The 6,000-nt window shown below is 37.4% G+C and overlaps 1 protein-coding gene across 1 annotated transcript in view; it reads right to left on the minus strand.

Annotated features, from left to right (window-relative positions):
- The window catches only part of PTPN4 (protein tyrosine phosphatase non-receptor type 4), an 88,944-nt gene extending 83,293 nt beyond the window's left edge, over positions 1 to 5,651 (minus strand). Inside the window, exon 1 of the mRNA XM_035900231.1 lies at positions 5,556 to 5,651. The gene's annotated coding sequence lies outside the window, so the exon portion shown is untranslated. The remainder of the gene's footprint in view (positions 1 to 5,555) is intronic.
- Between the last annotated feature and the right edge of the window lie 349 nt (positions 5,652 to 6,000).

A 6,000-nucleotide genomic window follows, 5' to 3' on the forward strand; every position in this document is an offset into this window, starting at 1 on the left:
CACAGGACAAGGGCAGCTTTGCTGACAGACCTGCCCAGTAGCAAAAGAATCATCCTATTCAGATGAGTACAAATTTTAAATTCTCCTTTTACTTATTTATTTATTATTAAGAGCTCTTACATTTTTACAGCTTCAGCACAGCTCAGTTAAGTATTTTTCTGACTCACCTCTTCATCCTCTCAAAGATTTTCTTTATAGGAAACAATTTCTATTTTCAAGCCAGCTCAAGAGGGCTAAAGTTCAAAATTATTTGAGTGAATCTGGCAATGAAAATATCACTCACATTCAAGCGATTAAGCAGTTAAATCTGATAATCATTCACATGCAGTGAAATTAAAATAAATAAATAAATCAAAGTTTAGGGGGTTTAGTTTCTTTACCAAAGTATCCTAAAGAGGTCTAGGCTCCCCAGATTTGTACATTGTACAAATCTACTTTGTAAAAGGATCATTTTCAAAGATCTTGACCAGAAAATCAAAGGACAATTCTATTTGTACTCCTTAGGAAATAAAACTCAAAGCCAAACCAAAAGTTTTCAAAACCATGGCCCACTGGCCTCAACAGTTGCAACCTGTCAGGGGTTATGACATGATTAAACCTTAAGGCCAGGCTCCAGGCACTTATCGTCACACATCGAGTTTTGCAAATTGTTAAACTGCAATCAATTCTGTACATATGTAAGAGCAAAAACTACCTTCATGCATATTTCCAACAGTTATGTAAAAATGCTTTTTCTTTTGGGATGCATTTCCTTCTTTTGAAATTACATTCACAAACTTACAGAAGCATATACAGATTCTTTATAAAAAAAGTATTGGAAGAAAATGCAATGCAAGAGGAAAGACAAAATCCAAACTTACATAAAAAGTTTATAATTCTTACCAGGGTTCATCAAAGTAGACTTTTGAAAAAACTTCAAAGTTTTATTTTTTGTTTCTGAATATGACTGTTTTCTTCCTTACAGCTTTGTTCTTTATAGAATTACTCAGGAATACTTGGAAGTTTCCACAAAATTAACTTAAAAATACCAGATGTTAAAAATGGTGTGAAAAGCAACATCACACTGTCCGGGCTAACAATGAGTATACTGACAAAAAAAAAAAAAAAAAAAAAAACCCCCAAAAAAACCCCCAACATTTCCAAATCCAAAAAGTAAAGGCACAAAGTTGCAGGTATACAACTGGAACAGGCACAAAACACTGAAAGAAGGAATTTTTTAATGCACTACAGCACCGAAACAAAGTCACACCATGTTATCTGAGCAAAACTAAAATTCAGAGACAAACTCTGTATTTATAGACTATTCATCTCAGCCCACCCAATTAAATCTCAAACCTTTCATTAGAAGTTAGATTCCTTTTACTAATGTAATAGTGAATTATTTTTTCAGGTACAGGGTATGCATCTTCTGTACAAAACCATTTAGTGTCACTGCATTTAACAAATATCGGACTGAGAAAAAATGTCTGACCATTTTGCTTGGAGCCGAAACTTCCAAAATCAGCTGCCATTCAGAATCAGCAAGAAACTTTCAATACTGTTGGTCTGAGATTAATTAATTCAATTATTCTATAATTTACCGATTTTATTTTTAGTAGGAAAACAACTTCTACAATCTCCTCTAGAGCATTCACATTCAGGAAGACAATAGAACGCTTTTATGTTTCTTTATCATATTGGCTCAGTTCAGTATGAAGCTTCATGTCCACTGAAAAAGCAGGCACATAACCATGTTACAAGCCAGTTAGTCGACTAAAAATGACACAATAAAAGAAACATCACAGCTCCAGCTGGAATAAAACATTGCCAAGAAGGGCAAATGAACACACACATGCAGAGTTAGCGTGTGCTGAAGTTAAAGAGCAACAGGCTATTAAAAGGAGAAAGTACTGCAAAATTATAAGAGGCTATTTATAAGCTTAAAGTCACACTACTATTTATCACACTGCTATTTATGGTTTCTCTCACGTATTTACCACTTTTAAGCAAGAATGAAACCCTGAATGCAGTTTAATCACCTGCATATCACAGGGTCTTCAATTTTCATTTACTTTGCTGCTCCTGAGAACTTTCATCCGGCCAAATTGATTTCCCGATAGGAAGCTAGCACATACCTCCTGCCACAAACCAACACGAGAAAAGCCTACTGGCCCTGACGATGCCTTGCCAGCCATCAAATTACCACTTAATTCTTCTTTGTAAAACAACTGGAGGTCTGGAAGTAGCCTACTAAAATATCTTCTGTGCCACTAAAACTGTAAGATCGTTCAAATGCCCACCCCAAGCCTCTTCATTGTGTTGCAGGCTGCAAGCACACAGTTGCCATGCCCCAGCTGAGAGGCTGGGGGCAAGATCAGTTTTTGGTTTTCCCCCCTACCAGAACCATAGAAGCCAACCTAACTGTAGCCACAGCCCAATACAGAAGTCCACACATGCACATCATCACAGCAAACCTTCTCAAACTTGTGGTATGAAAGACCAGACCAATTTTATTTTTATTTTTTAAGCAAAGCTCTTAATTCTACGAAAACCATGCTGACAGATGTGGTTATATATCTAGTCACTAAACTTTGAGTAAGTGAAACACAAATCAACTTTTCCGCTATATTTTCTGTAACTGCCATTTACTTATTCATAATAATAATAACCATAAAAGTTGCTCTCAAAAGAAGACTTAGTCAAGTGATTAATTTAGCTTTCTATGCCACAGTGAAGTTCACACTACTTGTGCAAAAAAAAAATTACTATTAAAAATGAACATATGTTATTTTACTGTTCAACTGTATATGGGAGAGACTGCAACATCCTAGCCTTTAACTATCTTTCCCCACCATTTTAAAAATAATTGGCATTATTTTTCTCTTTGAAGTCAAGTGACTGAAGCAGCAGATTGATTTAAGAGCCTTCTGTGCAAACTAATTCACCTTCCGTACAGCAGCTTTACAAAATGCTTAGCAAAAAAACCATTGGGACAGTTTCTTCCACGATACTGCAGTTAACAGATACTATTGTAACTGAACAAAACCAGTTATAATCCCCAGGCTGCTGGAAACCAGAAGTTTGCAAGGCTGTTCCACCATTACTGCAATCAATTCTCTTTGCTCCTCCATGCAAGTGCTAAGCTCCGGAGCCCCACCTCTGCTGAGCCAGGGGCTGTGCAAGGCAGCAGGTCTGACTGACAGATCTTAACCAATTCCCTCTGTGCTCTCAGATCTCCTCAGGTTCTACTCAAAAAGTACTTCAAGTAACAATGAATGATTATGCTGGATGTCTATCTGTTTCAAATTCGTTACAAACATTTGAAGCATGTGGCAGCCTGTGAAAACCTGACAGTGGAGACCTAATGCAAAGCTTAGTAGCGAGCGTGTTTTCAGCAAAGTTGGCATGCTACAAATGCCAGAAAGGGATTTCACAGTCAAAATAAAAAGGTAATGTAAATCTGCAAGAAAAAACAAACATCCACAATGCCATGATTTCCAAAAGTATGTAAGGAACACACAATTTAAGTAGCTTATCTGCAATGGCAGCCTAAGCAATAATTGCAGTACAGAACTCACCCTGCTACCACATTCATAACTTCTCTATGAGGGGTGAAATTCTGTCTCCGAAGCTATCTGGCAAGTGTCTCCGTAAGACAACACATCAATGTATTTTTATGATAGTAGAACATTCATATTGGGAAATTCAGTACAAGCTATTACGCAGACAGCTGACATTTACCTAAAACCCCTGCCAAAGACGGGGCAGTAACTCCTCACAGTCAAAACTAAGCATGGAAATGATGCTGCAGTTCTTAAGTCTAAGAAGTAACTACTTCCTCAGGTGTAATTGTGGTCCATGCCAAACACAGTAAAGGACTTAATAAGTAGGCATATTTCTGCCCAGCGTTTCAGTTTGCAAGGATCTGTACATATTCAGTGACCCATACTTCCAGTGCGCACTGGTACATGGAGACATGAATGCCTGACAAAGAAACTGAAATTCCTCCAAGCCTGTGGAGCCAAAAGGATACAAGTCTTTTGACAGAAGTGATAAATTTAAGCATCCCTAAAAAGTAAAAGATTTGAAGAAGGTACCCAACTTGCTTACATTGTCCTTTTGGTAAAGGTGAGAATCAAAATTTTTGCTGTTTTCTATAAAAGTAGTGGAAGGGAAGCTGCCAGCAAGTAAACTCATCACTTCCTTAAATACCTTTCCTTTGAGGCCATCATTGAACACTTGTTTTCTGCTCAACTGCTAAGCAGTCACATTTTGGGACAGATTCATTTCCCTTTTCTGAAAAGGAACAGAAGCTACTGTGGGGGGAAAAAAACAACCTCTCAAAATACAGAGCACAAGTAAGTATCTGTGCAGTGTCTCCCTCTGAATAATGCCATGTGCAGAGACTGTCAATGGTAGGAAGGAAGGAACTAGAATTCAACCTGGTGTCAGCCATCCCAAAATTATGGGCAGTCCTTAGAAAAAAGTTCGCCATTGGATCAGGCATGATTAGTCTCCGCTAGTCCTAACTTGCACAAATGAAAAATCGTACCTGTAAAATCAACTTAGTAACCAAATCTCAAAAATAGCAAATACGAGGCAAGTTTTATGAAGAATCTAGCTTAGTTTTCCAAAAGGTCTAAGAGAGCTTACTCTAGGAATTTATGTTTTATTTAAAAGAAAATGCAGTTCTAAAATTTCCCACTACAAGTCTTGCTTATGTTCATGAAGTCACATTAGAAGGCTATGGCTCTTCCAGTGAAAAGTATCAGCACAGACTTGCAGAGAAATAAAAACAAGTTACAACAATCAATATTTAAGTTACTTTTATGAATACCATTATAGACAACAAAAATTCCTATCAATTTGATAATATAAACAAGAATTTTTTCTCATTTTATAAAGACAAATATGGTTTCTCTTGGGAGAAACATTCTTCTATGAATATTTGACATCAAATGCAAGGTTTTTTCATCTTAGCAAGTACATGTTATCATCCCTGGAAGAAATAATAGATAACAATGGACAGTGGAGATAGCACATTGTTAAGTTTATGTTTTCAGACATTTAAATATGGCTATTAACAGCACTTTAAAAGTCATTAGTCATCATTAGGCAATTTAAATAATATACTAATTCAGTAATCTTAAAATAGCCTGGTTCTTATTCCTGTTGTTTTCCCTGGAAAGGCAGGTACAAACATGGGTCAGATTCACAAGCTGATGGTTACAGATTCACAGGCTGATGTAGTAGCCATGCTGAAACTACAAAGATAATTATTTATCACTGAAACCATCAGTTCTGTACCATTCCCCTCCTTCAAGTATTCCAGACCACCTCCATGTCCCTTCTGCACTCCTTAACAGTCCCCCTCCCAACTGTTCAATGCCCTTCACCACTCAAATCCTTCCCTACATCATGCCCATTTCTTTAATCACCTTTCAACCTCTCTGGCCTACTCCATCTTGTCTTTGCTACTCCACGCCCTACTCCTTTGAGGCAGGCACAGAAGATGGAACAGCAATAGAAATTACCAAAACATCCCCCAAAACCACAGAAAACCAAACATGTATCACCTGGAGGCAAGAAGAAAAAAATGTAGTCAAGAGACAAGAACCATGCCCAAGTCTGCTCCCAAGCTTAAAAGAGATGCCAGGTCCATCTATAGTCAGAGTAACACCACAGGTGTAAGGTGCCTGATGCACTCTGCTGAGATGCTTTCCACATGGTTATGAATGGAAGGGATGGATGGCAACATCATCACCTACACAGTATTACCAAAAAAAAAAAAAAAAAAAAAAAAAAATGCTTCTAAATTTCTCAGATTTTAACACGAAGTACAGAAAGATTCCCACACCACCAGAAAAATCCGTAAAGGACCTGCATAGTCAACTGAGTTTGCCCTAACATTCTCCCAGATGTGCAAATTCTGAGTTAATTCTGGGTTTCAGAACTTAGCTCTGCCTCATTTTTGTATCATCTTTGCCAACAGAATTAATCCAAAGCCTGCAATGCTTAGAG

Source organism: Egretta garzetta, unplaced genomic scaffold, assembly GCF_000687185.1.
Source record: "Egretta garzetta isolate BGI_Z169 unplaced genomic scaffold, ASM68718v1 scaffold48, whole genome shotgun sequence".
Classification (NCBI taxonomy): Eukaryota; Metazoa; Chordata; class Aves; order Pelecaniformes; family Ardeidae; genus Egretta; species Egretta garzetta.